The sequence below is a fragment of the Scyliorhinus canicula genome, chromosome 19 (genome assembly GCF_902713615.1).
Source record: "Scyliorhinus canicula chromosome 19, sScyCan1.1, whole genome shotgun sequence".
NCBI lineage: Eukaryota > Metazoa > Chordata > Chondrichthyes > Carcharhiniformes > Scyliorhinidae > Scyliorhinus > Scyliorhinus canicula.
This window is the reverse complement of record NC_052164.1, coordinates 21,910,521-21,932,291: the sequence shown is the minus strand read 5'-3', so window position 1 is coordinate 21,932,291 and position 21,771 is coordinate 21,910,521.

Here is a 21,771-nt window from a genome sequence, read left to right as displayed (position 1 = left end):
CTGGGAAAGAGTGCCTGCCCATCCACTCTATCCATGCCCCTCATAATCTTGTAAACCTCTATCAGGTCATCCCTCAACCTCCGTCTTTCTCATGAAAACAATCAGAGTCTATTCGGCCTCTCCACATAGCGAACACCCTCCAGACCAGGGCCGGGATTCTCCCCTACCTGGTGGGGCGGGGGGGGGTCCTGGCATGTTGGAGTGACGTGAACCACTCCGGCGTCGGGCCGCCCCAAAGATGCAGAAGTCTCCATACCTTTAGGGGTCAAGCCCTCACATTGAGGGGCTCGGCCCGCGCTGGAGTGGTTCCCGCTCCGCCGACTGGCATGAACGGCCTTTGGCGCCACGCCAGCCAGGGCCGAAAGGACTTCTTGGCTGGCGTAAGTCCGCGCATGCGCCAGAGCGCCAGCGGCTGCTGATGTCATCCCGGCGCATGCATAGGGGAGGGGGTCTCTTCCGCCTCTGCCATGGTGAAGACCATGGCGAAGGCAGAAGAAAAAGAGTGCCCCCATGGCACAGGCCCGCCCGCCGATCGGTGGGCCCTGATCGCGGGCCAGGCGACCGTGGGGGCACCCCCGGGGTCAGATCGACCCACGCCCCCCTCCCCCCTCCCCAGGACCCCGGCGCCCGCCCGCGTTGCCAATCCTGCCGGTCAGGTAGGTGTTTTGATTCCCGCCGGCAGGAAAGGCTTGTCAGCGGCGGGACTTTGGCCCATCGCGGGCCAGATAATCGCTGCGGGGGGCCACCGACCAGCGCGGCGCGATTCCCGGCCCCGCCGAAAGTCGGGTGGCGGAGAATCGGGACACGGCGGGGATTGACGCGGCCCTGGGCGATTCTCCGACCCAGCGGGGGGTCGGAGAATCCTGCCCCAGGCAACATCCTGGTAAACCTCCTTTGCACCCTCTCCAAAGCCTCCACATCCTCCACATTTAAACATGAACCCTGAACTGAATTCCAAGGTATGAAAAACTCTAAAGCCTGGCGAGAGAGATGTGCACCTAAGAAGGAAAATCAGAGAAACAATTAAAGAAGCTTTACTTCAGATTTAGAAGTTGAGAAATCCCCCAGAGTGAGTAGATGTCCATTGTCAGGCCACGATTGACATAGATGAAAATAATAATAAAATCTTTATTGTCACAAGTAGGCTTACATTAACACTGCAATAAGGTTTCTGTGAAAAGCCCCTAGGCGTCACATTCCGGCCCCTGTTCAGGTACACAGAGGGAGAATTCAGAATGTCCCAATTACCTAACAGCACATCTTTCAGGACTTGTGGGAGGAAACCAGAGCACCCGGAGCAAACCCACCCAGACACAGGGAATGTGAAAATTCCACACAGACGGTCACCAAGGTCATGATTGAACCCGGGACCCTGGCGCTGTGAGGCAGCAGCGCTAACCACTATTCCACCGTGCTGCTGATTCCACGGGTGGAACGTGCAGACTCCACACAGACAGTGACCCAAGCCGGGAATCAAACCTTGGACCCTGAGCTGTGAAACAACAGTGCTAACCACTGTGTTACTGTGCTGCCCCTAATAATGGGTCAGGTCACAAAGATAAGTGAGCACAACGTTAAGAAAAAAAGGAAGCTAAGGCCATGAGTGATGCAGAGTTAAGGAACTTGGTCTGATATGGGCGAACAGAAACAAAGCTTTAATTATATTGTAAAATAGATTGTAGTCCCAGGGGCTCAACAGATTGCCGAAGGTTTAAGACAGCTGCAGAGTTTTTTAAAAAACGCAAAGAGGAAAAACCGCAGAGAAAAAAGGGAACCCTGCAGAGCACAGTAAGAAAAAAAAGGAAAAATATGCATAGCTGAAGAGAAAGGGAACTCTTTTCACTTGGATCTCTGGTATTGTGCACAGGGGAATGAATTGCTGCTATTTTAAAAGTTACCACAAGTTTTTTTTTAAAGTTATAAGGCGAGCACAGCAGAAGAAAACCTGCAGAGTAAATAAGAACCTGCTGAGTATAATTTAAAAAACCTCCTTCATGGCAAGCAGAGCTAACAGTGCTGTAGCTTTCGTTAATAAAAAGGGTGGCCATTGGAATACGTGTCTGTCAAGAACCCAGAGTGTCGTTGGTAAAGAGAAAACCAGCAGAGGAGAACGGAAGAAATCGCTGAAATGTTTCTTTAAAGGAGAAATTTTAAAAGTTTAAAAGCTGTAAAAAAAGCAAAGTGGCCAGTCACGGAGGTGCCAGCCAAAATTGAAAAAGCTTGGGAAATTCACTGAGAGAAATCCAACAGGTTTCAGATGGCCTGACTGAATAAAAATGGTTATTGCACAGAGTGCCTTTCAGGGCAATGGCACTTAAAGCTGTAACTACCAAAAGCAATGGGCAGAAAATTTAAAAAGCCAGATACATTTTGGATTTTAAAAAATTGGCTAAACAAGATGCAAGGCTGCAAGTCATGGAGAAGGCACATTTTAGTTTACAGGAGAATTACAGGATTGTGGTGATATGCCTGTAAGCAATACCATAGTTGGATGGTGTGTGACCTCCAACCAGCAGGTGGCGGTGCAGACACACCATGCGGTCTCAAGACCGTGGTCATGTGATCGGGGACGCCCAAATAAGTGGAGACCCATCCAGCCTTGGGTAAGGGCAAAATTGTAACAATGAGAATAATCCAAACGAAACCAAAGCACAAAGTTCAAAGCAATCCCAGAACAGCGGTGAAAACTGTAACAAACGAATGGTTCTTCAATTTCTTCAGTCCCACTGAAGTTCCACAGTGTGGAATGTTAAGCCAAGGTTCGGCGGCCAAACTCAAGGCTGACTTTGAACTTGGCGCCCTATTGCGTGAACAAATAATTCCATGTGCAATTTTATATTTTTCAGGAGAGATCACTGTAGATGATTCTGGATCCGATGACGACCACTACGAATATTTGCTCGAAGGTGTCGACAATGATGCAGAAAGTGATGGCATGGAAGGTGAGACAGATAAAGACCACTATGAACTACTTGTAGATCTCTTTTCCAGCAGCACAGACGGGCTTCATGATAAGGCTCCAGAAGCACTACTCCGGTGGTCTGGAAGGAATGACGAGGTGGTCACGGGGGATACCCGTGAGAAGAACGGGAGCTTGGAGATGGCGCATTTAAAACTTGAAGCTGATACCACAGAGGACCCGCCACTCACCGAGGCAAAGACGGAAGGAATCATCCCGATTTTAAAGAAACTGGCCTCAGAGGTGAGAGGTGACTCGTCTTTGACACGGTTCTTGAAATTCATTCCCAAACTATCGACAACACCGATGATGAATGGGAAGACATAGATGACGACTTTGATGATAGCGAATTGGATGTTGCAGTAGTAGCCAACTCTGAGACTGACCCAGGAGAAGAGCTGATGACAATCTCAATATGCAGCTTCACAGACCACTCACACATATGTGAGTTTGACCAAGGTGACCCAGTGCCTGGGTAAGCACAACCAGATAGCATTGTAATCTCGAGTGATGAAGATCAATTGAGCCAAAAAGGGGCGGCATCTGCAGCCCCAATTCCAACCTGAACTCAGGCACCAGAGACAGAGGCACTCCAACATGCGGGTGAGGCCGCAGAAGTGGGCATGGTCATACCACCCAAAGATGGCGTGATGCCTGAAACTCTGCAGATCTCCCAGCATATGGTAACAACCAGCACCGCGCCAGAGGCTGCAACACCAAAACACGAAAGCAAGAGACGCAAAAAAATACATCATCATGTTCTCAAAATAAAGAGGAGAAAGAGGAGAAGACTGGGACAGCTAGCTCATCCCACCAGCAATGGAAACAACGGCAAGTAGCAAATAACGTCATGCCAGGAAGCAGAAAAGAAAGAGACAGGTAACATAAGTGCGGCAGTCATGGACACAGGCCTTCCAAAGGCACAGAGCAAAGAGGAAGAGAAACAAGAAGCCAGCACGTAAACCGGTCTTTGAAGAGACTGGCAACAGCTCGAATGTTTACAGAGATGAGCCCATGTTGGAAGCTCAATGAACTGTGTAAAGGAGATGGACACTGGCCAGGCACATCATGTTTATGGACACCCTAGTAAAACTCATTCACATTGTTGGACAAATATCATGATTGTATAAAGTTAAAGATCAATGTTGCTTGTAAGCATTGTTGTGTTCTTTACTATTTAAAGTTATTCACTTCTGGTAGCATGTTGTTCTCTATTTTGCTTTACATGGATGGCTTGGATGCGTAGTGTTGAATAAAGAACACAAAACTTTGTTAATGAACAAAACTATACTTTTAATTACACTACTAACTAAGATTTGTTCACATTCCTAAAGTAGAAGTTTTCTACATTAAACTATGCTATCTCTAACTAACAGAACTATCAAGTACACAACTGCTCCCTATCATGCCTCACCACCTACTCAGAATCTCCAAGTGACATGACATATATACATGATTGTTCTGTGGTTCCCTCTAGTGGTAAGAAGCATTACCATTAACTTGGTAACTCTTTACATCCCGTCAAAACACATATCACGACAAGCATATCTTAATGATTTGTGAGGAAGGGGGATGTGGCGATATGCAATATCATAGTTGGATGGTGTGTGACTCCAACCAGCAGGTGGCGGTGCAGACAAACCATGAGGTCTCAAGACCATGGTCATGTGACCAGAGACTCCCACATAAGTGGAGACACATTCGGCTATCAGAAGATGGTTGTAGGAGATGGGAGTAAGACATAAAGGTGAACAATCATGCTAGGTGCACTTCCAGAGGAGTACAAAGAGACTCCATGATAACTTATTCTGTGACAAATCGCGCTCTCACTACATGTGATTCAATAAAGATTCTGGTTTGGACAAGTCTACGTGTTTGGTGGATTCCTCAGCAAGACATAGAAGAGCAAACACAACAAAGATTACATAAGGAATAAAAAGAAGTACAAATTGAGACATTTTTAGTCATCATTCGTTCTTTTGTGGGTAAAATACTTCATAGACAAAATATAGATCAATACTTCACAAAATTTGGTGAGATATTTAAAAACTTTGACAGGTACGCGGGGACTGGAGAATCATGGGAGGCTGGAGCATGGGGTGCTGGGCCCGCTAAATAGATGCAAAATGGGTCATTAAGACCCGTTTATATTTTTTTCCATGGTCCTGCTGGCGTGCGGTGTAGACCTCATTCCCGCCACCGGGGGGGGGGGGGGGGGGGGGGGGGTCGGAGCAGATGCTGATCCATACTTTTCTTTGATGCCTGATTCTCTGTCCCATCAAGGGACGCGATCCGGGCATCCTGGGACGGAGAATCCCGCCCTATACCTTTGAAAACGCACGATAAGATGAAGCCTTCAATGAAACAAGCTGTTCAAGATCCGAACAAATTGCAGAGATGACACAAAGGAGGAAATAGAGCCCCTCAATTCCACAGCTGGCAAATCAAAGCCGGAGTCGGGAAAGCTGAACCAGATGTACATCCAGGCAAAACAACAGCAGAAAGGACATGCAGAGAAATTGTGGCCCTGAAAGGTTCTGAATAATCAATGTACAGCCATGGAAAAACATGAGGAGCTAAAAATAATGTTGAATATTACGTCAGCAAAAGCTGCATTGAAGCTATCAATAGCAACAAAGCGATGCATTGAAGCCAAGAGTAAGGTGACAAGAAGTCAACAAGAAATAAATAGTTGAAAGAACAATTTATTATCCTTCAAGAATGCACAAACTGGAAGTGTGGTGGCAGGTTCAATCGAGGCATTCAAGAGAGCGTTAAATGTTGTTTCTATTCAAACATCAGTGTTGGGCTTGTTTGGAGTGCTAGTGCAGACATGATTGTCCAAATGGCATCCTTCTGCGCCATAACAATTCTGTGAAGATAAAATGCAGAAAGACCCTTCTGCAACATGAAGAAATGAAAACTGGTTGCAGCAGAATGGAAGCACAACAGAAGAAACTCGAGGAGACTCCACTGGATGAAGCAAGAGAGCTTCGCAAAGAAAAGGGAAGCCTGTTCAAAGACCTTCATAGGCCTCAAGAATCCCTCAGGTCCAAATTTGCTCCAATGGCAAATTCCGAAGAGAAGCAAAATGATTTCAACTTCACTCTGAGGAAACTGAAGACTCAGTTGGCAGAGAAGAATCAGCAATGTTCAATAGTCCAGGGGGAAGCTGAAAGCCACAAGAAACAACAACAAAAGAGTTGAAGAAGCAGTTGAATGAAAAAGAGGAAACACTGAAAGGAAAATGCGGAGAGCCCTCCAAGCTATGAGTGATTAATAAATCCATGAGTATCACAATTAGGGAACTGAAACATGACTTCACCAGACACAGACCTGACTGACAGTGACACCAAAATGAAAGCCAATGACAAAGTTCTGCTGCAGACAGAGATAGAAAAGACAGAAATAAGTAAGGGAAATGTAAATCCCACACAGAAACGCAAGGAATTAGAAGAATGTTATGGAAGAGTGTTTTCAGAACACCAAAATGTATCATGGAGTTCAACCAACCCCCACCTTTAATGGATTGTTGCTTTTGAAGCACACAGCTTCTTCCCCAGGTGCAGTATGACAATTATGGACACGTGGTTTTTAAAAGAAAACAATGGTTATTTCATGAACTCAAATTAACCCTTTAAATAAACATTGGATGTCCCCCTTACTTCAAAGAGAACCCCGAAAATAATACAACACTACCCAATCCTGCAAACTGTTCCTTTACACATCCAAAATACTTAACAAATCCTTCAAACAGAAGCACACTATATTTATATTCAATACTGAGACCTTTTTACAATTCCGATTTCACCAAAGGATTAAGAGATAGTCCTTCATGGCAGAGATCACCAGCAATGCAGCTCACAGCCACACCCAAGCTTTCTTCAAACTGAAACTAAAACTCCCAAAAAGCAGAAGTGAGCTCAGCTCCCCCCCTGTGACATCACTTCAGTAATATGATCAGCCACATTTCTTAAAGGTACATTTCTTAAACATCCAATTCTTAAAGGCACTCTCACATGACAAGAAGATAAAGTTGAACTGAATGAAAAGATTTCCTACGCTTGCAAAATGATTTTAAAGTAAAACAGCCAACAAATGTTTGGCTGGAATTGGGAAGCAAATGAAAATGAAGGTTCCATTTGCGAAACGTAGATGTCCAGCGAGATCACAGAAGACACCACGGAAAAAGAAAATTCGAGTCCATTCTAGGAATGAACGGCGTGCACATTACCTTTTGGAAGAACGGGCCAAATACAAGGTGTCCAAAAAAAGCTGACGGGTTGTTGATAAAGATAAACACAACTCAATGGACCGCAAAAATGAAGATGACTGTCTGGATGATGGGCGCCAAGCGTTGCCACCCTGAAAATTCTGGCCTCGAAGTCAGTGACAAAATCTGTTTGACTTCACAGTTAATGAGTTTGAATTTGTGCCATTTGAAGATTTGACTTCAACCAGGCATTGCAGAAAGCAATAAAGTTAAGAACGTGGTGGTGAAGGGCTGAGAAGAGCTGAGATATTAAATCTATCTGCCCAAAATTTTAAGACATGAGGAAAGTCTGAGGTAGGAACACTTAAGGAGCAGACTACACAGGATTTTTTAAACAAAATCTTTCCTCGATTCAATTCACTGTCTTCAATACGTAAGTTCGTTTAGAAACCAAGGTTGGATAATCTGCTTCTTCATGTGAATGAGCAAAGGACCCTTTGCATTTCCGCATCACTTCAACCTGAACTTGCCCAATCTCATTAAACTCAAAAGCAGATATAAGCTAGCACAAAGGATGAACTACAGTGCGCTAAAGATCTGTTTGAGTGCTTTGGTTCTCAACAGACCTAGTTTTTAGTTGCTTCACAAGGAAACATCTTTACAGCATTATTAGTAGAAAGAAAGAACATATAGCAAAATATAGCAACTGTTGGTTTAGTTTGACTATTCATGTTCAGGTCTGCTGAACGCTTCAATTAGCGATTTGTAGAAAACCAAAAGTTGACACGGCTCACAAGGGAACAGTGCTCTCACTGAGCCTCTTTCAAAAAGATATAGGGTGGGATTCAGCAACCCGGTTGCACCTGGCACAGATCCGGGCGCAACAGGTGAATCACGCACAAGCCTCAAATCAGGCTCTGTTGGGCATCGCAAGTCACCCAACTGGCTCCACCCGGCAGGATCTGGATCTCACTCTTGCTGGCTAAGATCTAGATCTTCAGATGGCTAATGGCTCATTTAAATACCCAGACACCGGATTCACCCGGGACTCACCGACCATGCTGGCGAGACTTTTCCAGGGCACCATTTAGTGCTGGTCCACACAAACGTGAATCAGGTATAACGACAAGCCGGCCAAGACATCCAGGTAGCTGGGGCAGGATGTTACCCTGGCACTCCCACTGGCACATGGGCACCTTGGCACTAGAGTCAGCTGGGCACCTTGCAGTGCTACCCCGGCACTGCCAGTGTGCACAGGTGGTATTTCCAGGTTTCCAGGGGCACTGCCAGGATGGCAAGTTGGCAGAGTTAGTGTTCCCAGGTGCCAGGTCGGTCCCAGGCGAGGGGGATTGCCAAGTAGTGGGAGGAATGAGGCGGAGTTAATAAAGCGGGGCGTCCTGCTTGCCAGCAGGACATACCTTGGAGTATGGACTTAGCGGGGAGAAACTCTTCGAGGCTGAATGGTGGGGGGGAGGTGAACTTAGTGAAATGGATAATCCACAGGGAAATGAGTCAAGTATGCCAGTGATTTTAAAACTGATATATTACATGGATAATTGTATTATGTGATATATTAAATACTTTGTGATAGAATATGAATATTGCACAGTGCACCCTCCTTAGAGATATAACCAGGTATAACTCAATGAAAAATCTCTAGTGTATGGGGACCAGCATCGTAGTGACATGTAAAATCTGTTAATGTTGATGGGACTTTTATCTTGCTGTTGCACATTATTAGTCAAGTCCATGGACCAACAGTTTTACGCTGTGTACTGGTTTATAAAAGTTCCTGAAGGTTGGGTTCATTGAATGACAGGTACAAACCGAAATGCTGAGTACACCTTGGACTGGATTTCACCAGCCCTTTGAAGATGTGCTGGGAGGTGGAAAGGCTGGTAAATTGGTGTGGGGTGATGATGGTGGTGTGCCAATCATTATCCTGCCATGATGCCAACTTTCTAGTGGCAGGAAGGGTCGCAAGCAACCTGCTCACCTGAGGCCTAATTAAATGGCTGATTAAGAGCCTCTTCTCATGTTTGCTGCTGTTTTACCAGAACCTTCCATGTTCCTTTCAAGCTCTGGTTGTGAGGGGTGATGGTGCGGGGAGCTGTCGCTTTTGGGCACACTTTAGCTTGTAGTCACCAACCCCCCACCCACCCCGGCCACCAACCACAGTGACAATAATTGCTCCTGCGGCATCAGTGCTGCTTCTCCTCACCAAACCCCCCTGCCTGCCTCCCTGCCCACCCTTGCCAGGCCCTGTCTGACTGGTCCTGGTGCCCTGACTCCAAGGGCGGGTTTCTCCGTCCCACCGCACCAGTGTAGCACGACATTGGGATTCTCCATTTCGCCGTCAGGTCAATGGAGTTTCCCGTTGTGCGGCAGCCCCACACGCCATCAGGAAACCCCCAGGCTGCCGGCAAAATGGATAATCCCGATGGCGGGAAATTCAGCCCCATTTACCTGGTTGTGAGGACTCTTCATTCTATGGGTGCAATCCCAGCAATGGCCACTGCTCCTGGTGTCACTGCTGAGGCTGCTGAGCAGCTGCTCCTCTGATTGGCTGGCAGCTCTTGGAGGTGGGTGGCCATCCTTAATAGGGATAGCCGCCATGGCGGTGCCCAATTTGTTAATAAGATGCAGCCCCGGGTCCTTTTGACTCCCAAAACGAGTTCACCCCTGCTTTCGAACCTGGCAGTGGAATTCCACTATGGGTAAAGCATGAGATGGTTGTAATGTAAATCCAGATTGAAGGTCCAATTTAAACCTAACTCTTTGTTATAGGACCTCCTGGTGCAGCATTTCCTCAAGGCTAGCCTTATGTATGGTTTGAAAAAAGAAAATGCAAAAAGTGTTCAACGCTCTTTTTACATCTCGCCTTGACATTAAAAGGTTGAGACATGAATTTAATTGAATTTTTTTAAATGGTAAGAGGAGTTGAAAGTAGAAATAGATAAAAGATTTCCTCTAAACTAAAAGCAAAATACTGTGGAGGGTGGAAACCTGAAACAAAAATAGAAAATGCTGGAAAAACTCAGCAGGTCTGGCAGCATCAGCGGAGGGGTTGAGAAAGAGTTAATGTTCTGAGTCCTCATGGTGCTCCCTGGTATGAACTATTTCCTCTGGTAGGGGCATCCATAAGAAAAATACTAAAGTTTAGATGTGAAATGAGGAAGCCATTTTTCCACACACAGGGCTGAGATAACCTGGAACTTACTCCCCAAACGTATGTGGTTTAAATGAAATTTTCAGTTTGTGATGTGTGACAGTGAGGCCCCTTTAAGGGGAGAGCCCTTCTGATTGGTTTGGAGGCTATCACGCGGGATCACGCGAAACCTGGCCAATTGGGGAAAAAGCACAGGGAGTGGTTGCTGGAGCCAGGGGGCGAAAACCTGTTTACAGACTCTGTGCCTGTATATAGTTTTCCTTTACTTGTTAGCGTAGACCCTTGTTCAGTTATACTGGAAGTCCCCCTAGTATTGCCTAGAGCCACCACATTGGCAATGAGTGTAAACTGAATCGATTGCAAGTCAGCAGTAGTTCAGAATGTGAGGGAGAAGCCTCCAAAACGAACGGAAAAATCAAAAAGCATCGACGGCATCGTAAAAAAGTGAGTGAAAAATGCCCATGTTGGGAAGTTTGACCTATTTTACCGGGGGGGTGACATTGACCCCCACCCCGGCCATTATTTCTTTGCAGCAAACAATATAACGGGGGAGCATAAATAGAAGGTTATTTTTCATAGAAATATTTTCATAGAATTTACAGTGCAGAAGGAGGCCACTCAGCCCATCGAGTCTGTACTGGCTCTTGGAAAGAGCACCCTACCCAAGGTCAACACCTCCACCCTATCCCCATAACCCAGTAACCCCACCCAACACTCAGGGCACATTTGGACACTGAGGGTAATTTATCATGGCCAATCCACCTAACCTGCACATCTTTAGACCGTGGGATGAAACCGGAGCACCTGGAGGAAACCCACGCACACACGGGGAGAACATGCAGACTCCGCACAGACAGTGACCCAAGTCGGGAATTGAACCTGGGACCCTGGAGCTGTGAAGCAATTGTGCTAACCACAATGCTACCATGCTGCCCTTCTGTTGATGGTTTGTGGGTCCCAGGCATACAACCTCATCAGAAACTTGACATCCCCGGAGGATCCCGACACAAAGTCATTCCACCAGTTGTCGACGCTGGTCAGGGAGTATTTCAACCCAGTCCCTCAATCATACTACAGCTATACAAGTTTAATTTGGCTGTCAGGGACCCAGGGGAGACAATCTGCATTTTGTTGCCAGGCCCTGCCAAACGGCTGTGTATTGTGAGTTCGGCACAGCGCTCGGTGACATGCTGCCTGGCCGTTAGTATGAGGTATTAGCAACATAAGTGAGCAAAAGAAGTGTCTGACTAAAACAAAGATTATCCGAGACAGGGTGATCGAAATTGCTCGGGGAACCAAGTGTGCAAGAAGGGCGCGTCAGAGCATCAAAACGGCCAAGAGGACAAGGTGAACGAGCAGTGGGTTGGTGTGGCTGCAAGGCGTGTAACCAGGTCGACAGGCACAGAGGACATTCAGCCATGGTCCCAGGAACAGGATCGCAGTCAGTTGTCAGGAAGGAAAATGGGTCATCAGTCTAGATGTCAAGATGATTGCTACTGGTGCGGAGGAGCCCACCCCCAGGATGTGTGACACTGCAGAGAGTTTACTTTTCAGTGCAATAGGAAGGGCTGTATCCAGGCACATTGTTGCACCAGGGAGAATGTGCCAAATCAAAGAAAAAACAAGTCATGACTCCAGTGAAAAAAGTGGAGAGGAATTCGGATGAAGAACCTGAAAGGTACAGATTATTGTTACGATACTGGACCAGACCCCAACTTTTGTTAGGATATCGAAGGAGAATCCCCAACAATCTTTCTATTTGTAAAACTGAGGAAAGGATATTTCACCCCAGGAGTGATGACCCTGACCAATAGGGTATCTTTTATGTTCAAGCAAACTTTAATTTAAACACAGAATTAACCACATTAGCATCAACAAAACAGCTGTCCAATTATCAGTTAAACAATTCTTAAATGAAAGGAAAAACTTGAACTTACTGTCTGTACCTGTCACTATGTCCAATTAAGCAACCTGATACTTATAAATAAAGTTAACAAAACAGGTTAACAAAACAGGTCACATGCTTATCTGTGCAGAAACGTTTAGAGAGATCCTTTCAAGAGCAGATCCAGTACACTTCTATCTTGTCAGACTCAAATCCAGTGGCTAACTGCTGCTCAACTTATAATATTCTGGCACACTGCAAAACCACAGACAGACCTGTCTACTCCCTTTAGTTGCATCATTTGTGCCCCAGTAAGATGTCACATGACCTGCTTAGCTAGGTCTATAAATACGCTCCCGCAAATTATCTACACTCCGGGGAACCATCCAAAATATTAATAATGTTCCATTAGCCCTTTATCTGTAACCAAGTAAGTGGTTGGATTGCGTTTTAATGCCACCTTTTATGACTTCTTAATTACAGGTTTAGTAGTCACACTGCCTGTTTGTATTTTAAACCAAGGCTTTTGTAAAATAACTGCCACAAATATTAAATATAATATATAACTATTTTTATATTCATCACATTTAACATGGTGAATGTGAGCCCCGATTGAGATAGCCCTCACAGCAAATGGAAGGCCACTAAAATGGAGGTTGATACATGGTTGTGGGTGAACAAATATTCAAATATTTTCAAGAAGGAGTTCAGTCTTTGAACCTAAGTAGCACAACGGCCATGTTGGCAACATATATGGAGGAAACTCTGAAAGTTTTTGGGACAGCCAGGACGCCTGTGTCATATCAGCAACAGGACCTTGGCTGAGCCAATACACTGCAGTCACCAGGTTTGTAAATTTGTGTCTCTGTGCCTGTGTCTGGTTTGCCTTTACTCGTTGTAAATAAACCCTTGTTTAGTTCTACTGGACGTCTCCCTAGTATTGCCTTGAGCCACCATGGAATGGAAAGGTTTTTATCCAGGGATTTGCATCAAGGGCAGGTAAATATTAAGGTAAGGCAAGAGGGGCTTGAATAGCTGACTCCTATTTTGATGTTCATGTACCCGTACAAAAGGCAGAGTACAAAATGCCTTATTTTGTAAGAACAGAACATTGGACAGAATGCTGTTTTTGAAACATCTCTGAAGGATAAAGTATGTTTTTTTTATGTGTGCTCCCTTTGTTACAGCAGTGACTACACATCAATAACATACTTGACTGACTGCAAAGTGCTTCGGGACATCCCAAGATTGTGAAATGCGCTCCATGTCTTTCTTTCTTCCTTTCGTTGGATTTTGTAAAGATAGCCCTCACCATTTAACCCGGCTGAGTGGTTTTATTTTGTCGAGACGAAGTTCATTTGAACCAATTTTCACTTTTGTTATTGAAAAATCAGACCACTTAATAAATTCAGTCCCTGCAGCAACCTGGTTGATCTGTAGTTGCTGCTTGGTACAGTTGATTGGATGCCTTATTTCACTAATAGCAAGCTCCAATAATACTCTGCTTCCTTAGGATTATTTACAGCAGCTTGGAAAAGTACTTTCTTGCCCTAGGAGCCTGGAAAATTCAGGAATAGTAATCCTTATCAGTGTCACATGTAGGCTACATTAACAATGCAATGAAGGTACTGTGAAAATCCCCTAGTCGCCACCCTCCGGCGCCTGTTTGAGCACACTGAGGGAGAATTCAGAATGTCCATTTTACCTAACAAGCACGTCTTTCAGAACTGCTGGGAGGAAGCACAGTTAGTGACCCAAGCTAGAAATCGAACCCGGGTCCCTGGCGCTGTGAAGCAGCAGTGCTAACCGTATGCTACAGTGCCACCCTAAAGTCTTGGTGCAAGACATTCTGCCTTCCTTCTACCTGCTGAGTCCCGGGGCCTTTGGCAGCACTGAATTGAAAGGGAATTTAAGCATTTTAAAAAAACTTTATTCTGCTATATATAGCTTACTACAATATTCCAATTTGTAAGAAGAATTTAATAAGAATAAAAATATTTGTTCTATTAATTTGAGGTGCAAAATTTGAAGCAACCTTCAAAGTAGTGGTGGACAACCCAGGATCTATGTGCGGCCCTTAGAACTTAGAACTTAGAACAGTACAGCACAGAACAGGCCCTTCGGCCCTCGATGTTGTGCCAAGCAATGATCACCCTACTCAAACCCATGTATCCACCCTATACCCGTAACCCAACAACCTCCCCCCTTAACCTTACTTTTTAGGACACTACGGGCAATTTATCATGGCCAATCCACCTACCCGCACATCTTTGGACTGTGGGAGGAAACCAGAGCACCCGGAGGAAACCCACGGACACACGGGGAGGACGTGCAGACTCCGCACAGACAGTGACCCAGCCGGGAACCGAACCTGGGACCCTGGAGCTGTGAAGCATTTATGCTAACCACCATGCTACCGTGCTGCCCCAAACTGGGTTCTGGCCCACAGGACATTTTGTTGACCGTTGCGCACACAAAGGTGCCACATTCCGCTGATTCCCCAACCCGTATGACTGAAGTGATACATACGGAGAGCAAGGACAAGCGGAATGAGGTGAGTGCTGATTTCTCACAACATTGACTGTGAGAGCCGTGCATTCAAAGTGTAAATATTTCTTCTGCATTTACCATTTGAAGTTGATGATAGTTCTATTAATATATAAATGATTAAACATCTCTAAATTTCAACCTGGCCACCCTACCCCACTACCACCTATTTAAAAATAAATCCCTTCAATCTTGCTGGGCACAAAATGATTTCAGAATTTGCCTCCGTCGCAACAGTTACGGAACTGCAAGGTCACATATTGCATATTAAATCCTTTGAGAAGTTTCCAAAGATGTGACAAGACGCTCTAACTTAAGATGTTCTTTCTGAAACACAGTCCAAAATGATTGGACAGCTCCTTGGGAAGCGAGAAAACGAACACTGAAAGAGAAAATTGATGATTGGTTCTGACTATCTCTTGCATGTTCCAGCACCGTGCCACTCAGCTTTAATGTTACCGTTTACATGGTAAAATCGATTTTCCCATTCGTTACAATGAATTAGCCAGTTTTAATCAAATCTTTTCTATTAGCTGCTAACAAAGAAATTCATTTAATGGCTGATTTAATGGAGGTAGAGAGAAAGTGAACAATAAATTAAATTGAATCCATCCTGCCATACCTAATTATTTTCTGCAGAGAATGAATTGTTACCGTAGAAATCATTTCTCACTAAAAGTCACCCTTGTGAAAAATTGACATTGGGCTGTGCAGAATCATGCATCTTTCCATTAAAGCTTCTTTCGGCCATGCTTGAATCAATTTCATTAATCAGCTTTTCTGGAAATGGCAATTCTCCAGCTAAATGAGAAGATACCACTTAGCCGACACATATTTCTCCAGCAGTCAGAGTGTAGTGCTTTTGAAGAGGCTTCTAGGAGCTTCGAGAGTTTTCAGGACTGACGGTTCTATTTGGCATTGTGGTCCGCCGAACACCATCCTTTAAAGTCAGAGGAAGGTAAAATTTACAAGTTCACTCTGCTGTGGAGAGCCTCATCCTGTTAGGGATTGGGTGGATGGGGGGCACCTACCCTAATTGCCTGACTCAATTTACTGAACAGAAAGTGCTGAAGGGAATGCCAGTCAACGTATCACATCCCTGACACGCATTGCTGCCTCTATGCTAAGGAATCAAACTTGTTTCAAATTCCTATTATTTTTTATATTAAAGAATTACAATTGAACAAAACTTGGGAGATGTGATTATCAGCATTTTTTTTCATTCCCACACAGGGTTACAAATGCTTATTTGAAACGACCATTAAAAGAAAATCACCAGAATGAACAATTTGTTAATTTGACGGCATTCAGTGGCAGACCAACCCTCTTTAATTGCCCTTGGATGGGGAAACTCTGAATGGTTCAAAGAACAAACATTTACATGACATCAAAATGTCCCTCAGAACTTAACAGCCAATGAACTAGTTTTGAATGTTGCAATCCCATCAGCCAATTTGCACACAGTGCTGCGTTAAATGACTGAATCATCTGCTATGGGTATAGTTGTGGCATAAGTATTGGCCATGACACTGGGAGAATTCCTCTCCTCTTTTTCAAACAGTGCAGTGGGATCTTTTATGGACCTTTAGGCTGCATAATGTTGAGGGTTCAATATTAACCTAAGTACCAGAGGCAGACGGAGATTCGAGTCGGTTAAATCTCGAAAAGGGCAAAGTGCAACCCTAACACAACTTGTACACATTTGCTGCCATTTTTACCCTGGTATATAACGTGGCATACAAATGCCCCATCTTGGAACACTACATTCACACATTTAAATTGGGCTCCCACAGTGGAATTGGAAGCCAGATTTAAATTTAACAGTTGTCACCAGGCCTCTTTCTCAATCAGTGCAGGCCTGAACTGCGACGTCCAGAAGATACATGCCTTTATAGAGTGTGACATTATGAGACATGTACAGAACTGTAAGAGTTAATGTAATGTCCGAATCAACCACCAGAGGGAGCTAGATGCAGAACTATATAAAGCACGATGCTAAGCCTTCTGGGCCAATGTTGAGGGGAAGGCTTGGAGCAAGACTGTAGGAAAGCTAGTGTGAATGAGAGCAGATGATAGTTATTGTATTAGCGTAGAGATTAGTGGTAGATGAGTGTAGATTGTATATTTATTGTCAATTGTTTATTATATAGAAGTAAGAGGTCGAATTAAATTAAGTAAAGTAAATAAATCTTTAGCTTTGTTTAATACAAAAGCTAGTTGTGGCCTTTGTCAACATTACGTTAACCATCCTAGGATCTGAACCACAAAGAACACCACAGAAAGGTTCCTGGAAGGCCAGAAGGAGCAGAAGTGCTCTCGTTGGCCTTTCAAGGAAGCCTTCAGCCTTCATTCTGCTGAGCAGTTTCTTTGTTGCCCCTGCTATGCTTGGCGACCTCCCACAACACTCGCACATCTACCAATCTGCAACTTGCTTCCCTGCTGATTGCCAGGGAACTTCTCCAGTGGTCCCTAGCTGTAAGTTCCTGGCCGCGATTCTCCGCTCCGGTGACAGAGTGCGGGTGCCGACGGGAAAACGGGCACGTTTTACCTCGCTGCCAGCCCCCGTTCCGAGACGGCATTCTCCGGCCTACAAGGGGGCTAGCAGGGACGTGGCGGGAAGCGCGGGGGCGTGGCCTCGGAGCAGTGTCACGTGGCGCCATGGCGCACAACAGTTGACGCGAGCGCACAGGCCACCGACGGGGGGCCATGGCGCCATGCCGAGCAGCGCCCAGGGTCACACACCACGACCTGGAGACGACGCTGGACGCTCTCGAGGAGAGCAGTGGGCGTCTGTACCCCGGACCCGGCCGGAGGGTGCCAGCCAGCGTGGCCTGGCGTCTGTGGAGGGCGGTGGGCACGACCGTGAGTGCCACCGTGGTGACACCGAGGATTGGCGAGCAGTGCCGCAAAAAGCTCCACAACCTACTGAGGGCAGCCAGGGTGAGTACCTAGCAGTGTGCCCATGGCACCAACCCCCCTACCTGCCACATGTGTGACACCCACCCCCTCCCCAGGGGGATGGTACAACCACAGCCGTGAGGCACATGGCTGCAGCCACCCATACAAGCCACATTGGCCCTGTGCCCTGTGCACCCATGCCAACATAGACCCAACTGCATGCAGTGGACCGCCTAACAATGCTGTTATTCCTCCCCCCCCCCCAGGAAAAGAGCAGCCATAACCAATGGGAGCGAGCCCGAACCGGAGGAGGTGAACCTGACCTGCGCCAGCTCACCGTGCACAAGCAGAGGGCACTGGACATAGCCGGTGCACCTGAGGACCGGGTGATTGCCAATGCTGAAGTCGGGGGCGCGCCACCAGGGCCACCTGCTTGGCCCCCTTCCCCTCAGCCTTTCCCACTCAGCCCTTCCCCCTCAGCCCTCCCCCATCAACCCTCTCCCCCAGCCCTCTCCCCTCGGCCCTCTCCCCTCGGCCCTCTCCCCTCGGCCCTCTCCCCTCAGCCCTTTCCCCTCAGCCCTCTCCCCTCAGCCCTTTCCCCTCAGCCCTCTCCCCTCAGCCCTTTCTCCTCAGCCCTTTCCCCTCAGCCCTCTCCCCTCAGCCCTTTCCCTCAGCCCTCTCCACTCAGCCCTCTCCCCTCAGCCCTCCCCCATCAACCCTCCCCCCCGGCTCTCTCCCCTCAGCCCTCTCCCCTCAGCCCTCTCCCCTCAGCCCTCTCCCCTCAGCCCTTTCTCCTCAGCCCTTTCCCCTCAGCCCTCTCCCCTCAGCCCTTCCCACTCAGCCCTCTCCCCTCGGCCCTCTCCCATCAACCCTCCCCCCCCCCCCCCCCGGGCCCTCTCCCCTCAGCCCTCTCCCCTCAGCCCTCTCCCCTGAGCCCTTTCCCCTCAGCCCTCTCCCCTCAGCCCTCCCATCTCAGCCCTTCCCCCTCAACCCTTTCCCCTCAACCCTCCCCCCTCAACCCTCCCCCCCGGCCCTCTCCCCTCAGCCCTTTCCCCTCAGCCCTTTCCCCTCAGCCCTCTCCCCTCAACCCTCTCCCCCAGCCCTTTCCCCTCAGCTCTTTCCCCTCAGCACTCTCCCCTCACCCCGTCCCGCGACCCACACCCTCCTGCAGCTACCTGACCCTGACCCTAACCCTAACCCTGACCCTGACCCTAACCCTGACCCTGACCCTGATGGTGTTTTGTGTGTTGCAGGGCCAGCGGTGACCGACCAGGAGCACCTGGCAGACACCGTCCGTCTCCCCCCCCCCCCCCCCCCCCGGCAACCAGCGCCTGGGCGGCAAGCAGTGACCGACCAGGAGCACCTGGCAGACACCGCCCGCATCCAGCGCCTGCATAGCCAGCTACTGCAGACCGACCTGGAGCACCTGGCAGACACCGCCCGCATCCAGCGCCTGGGCGGCCAGCCGACGCAGACCAACCGGGCGCACCTGGCAGACACCGCCCGCATCCAGCGCCTGGATGGCCAGCCCACAGGGGCTCTAACAGCAACAGGGACGGCAGCTCTAACAACAACCACTCAGCCCAGCCCAGGGACGACACAATGACACAGGACACCAGCACACAGGGGATAGATGGACATGACACGACCACACAGAACACCAGCACACAGGGGACAGACAGACATGAAAGGACACAACACGATACCAACATGGAGGGGACGGACAGACAGGACACGGCACCCCAGGGGACCCCTGACCACAGGTCCAATGAAGACTCTGAGGTTGCATGAGAGCTATCTCCTTTGGGGTACCAAATCAGCCAGATCTCTTTATGGGTAGGAGGGCGGATGCCGTTGCCTTTGCCTCCCTGATCGCCCACCACAGAATCCTGCTCAGCTGGCAATCAGTAGCACCACCTGAAGCTGCAGACTGGCTGTCCGACCTATCGGAATTTCTCCAATTGGAGAAAACCAAATTCGTCATCCGAGGGTCGGAAGATGGCTTCCTCAAAACATGGGAGCCATACACCCAACTGTTCCGAAACCAGTTTGTGGCCAACAAACAAACAAATAAATAAACAAGTAGCCAAGAGCCAGGGGAAAGTAGCCGAGACATGAGAGAAGAGAAGGAAGGGAGGGAGGACTGGTGGGGACAGGAAGGGTGGGGGCAGTGCAAGAGGGAGTAGCCAAATACAGTTGAAAAGAAAGGTGAGTAGCAGAGAAGAGGGGGGGGGGGGCGGGAGGGGAGTGGAGGGGGGAGAAGGGGATAGGGAAGGGAGGGGTGGGGGACAGGGAGGTAGGAAGGATGAGGGGAACCAGAGGGGAGGAAAGAGGAGGGAGCAAAACTGGAGGGGGGGGGGGGGCACAGGAAATGACAACGACCATAACAAGCACAGCAAAGCAAAAGAGAAAAAGAGAGGACAGGAAGAAGGATTGACAGACGGCTGAAGCTGAAGCAAATGGACGAAAACAAATAAAAAAACGACCAAGAGATGCAAATGACATCAGGGGCACCACTGAGGTGTGCCTTCCACCCGGCTTTGTTTTGCTTGATTTGTTTATTAAAAAAAAGAGAAAAGGTGGGAGGGGGAGAAAGATCCCCCTTTTCTGGCATATGTAATAAATTTTTTCATTTTTTTGTTCTTTGTATATATGCTTCCTCTGTTTTATTTTCTCTCCCTTTGTTTTTAGTTTTTAGTGTTTTGCATTTCTTTTTGGGTTCTCTGTGTGTACATCTGTAAGTATACCATGTATAAAACCCAATAAAAACAGTCATTAAAAAACAATGAATGATTGACTATTTTTAAAGGTTTCTCCCACGTGCCGCTGTGGGTAAGTTGGCATGGAAGTAATATAGGTTGGGATGGAGGTAACGAGAGGCTGTAGGAGTGCTCAGAGTGAGATAAGAAAGATTTAGTAGTTGCATGAGAGGATTCACTTGGATGGGTATAATATTGTCAATCACATTATATTAACGATTATTTCAATGAATGAAACACTTTATTTGAATTCCACATTCTCCTGGTTTGTATTTTGTTGCATCTACCATTCACCCTGGACTATAGAGTTCAGGAAGTTGGTCTGTCAGATATTCAGATATCCACATGCACACAGATTAATTCAATGCTGCATGGACAAGGACGGTTTGGGCTTTCTTGACAGTCAGGAGAGCAGTTGTAGGAACCATCCCCCCTGCCCCCCTCCCTCCTCCTTGGACGCCGATCATTCTGCACCTTCCTCTTCTTGAAGCTCTACTCCTCTCTGCAGTGTGATGTTGTGAAAGGCACAGCAAACCACAACCATTCTGGGAACCCTTCATGGGTCATCCAGATCTGTCAAAACACCTGAAGTACATTGTGAATAACTTAATGGTATGTTCTATTATTGCCCTTGCAGTCATGTGGCGCCTGTTGTATCTCTTCTCTGATTCACTCATAGGGCTTATAAAAGTCATCAGCCAGGTCTTCAGAGACTAGCTATTGACGCGGAGGGAGTGACTGCTGATGTTGTACAAAGGAGTGAAAAACAATGCAAAATGCGATTGTTGCAGAATGAATGAATCACGGCGACTCCCTGGATGTCACACAGGCAGGCATGGTCACCTTCTGGTGATCAGAAATTATTTGTACACAGAGGGAATGGAATCTTTTGTGATTCATGAACCTGGTTGACCTGAGGGCACTTTCATTTCCACATGTATAACCCCCTGAGTTTGTGGGAATTCAATGAATGCAGCGGAACTGAGAACTTCTCTGTGGCTGACTGGTCTCATCTGTGACAAAATGAACATCGCTGATGACCTTGAAAAACAAAGCTAAAGTGACCTGGATGATGCAGTTGTAAGCAGCGGATCGAACAATGTTTGAGATGTCATGACCAGATCTGCAGAAGAGAGACGGAGGTGACCCTCTCCCCCCCCCCCCCCCCCCCCCCCACCCACTGACGTTGCAAGCCCACCTGGCCCTCTGGAAAGTGGTCTTGTTCTAGGAGGCTGCAACTGTCGGGAACGACCTACCTTGAGAGCTAATGATTCCTGAGAGACTGTTGATCCATCAGAAGGAGTTTACCCTCTGTCTGTTTACCCTGTGCTGCGGGGTATT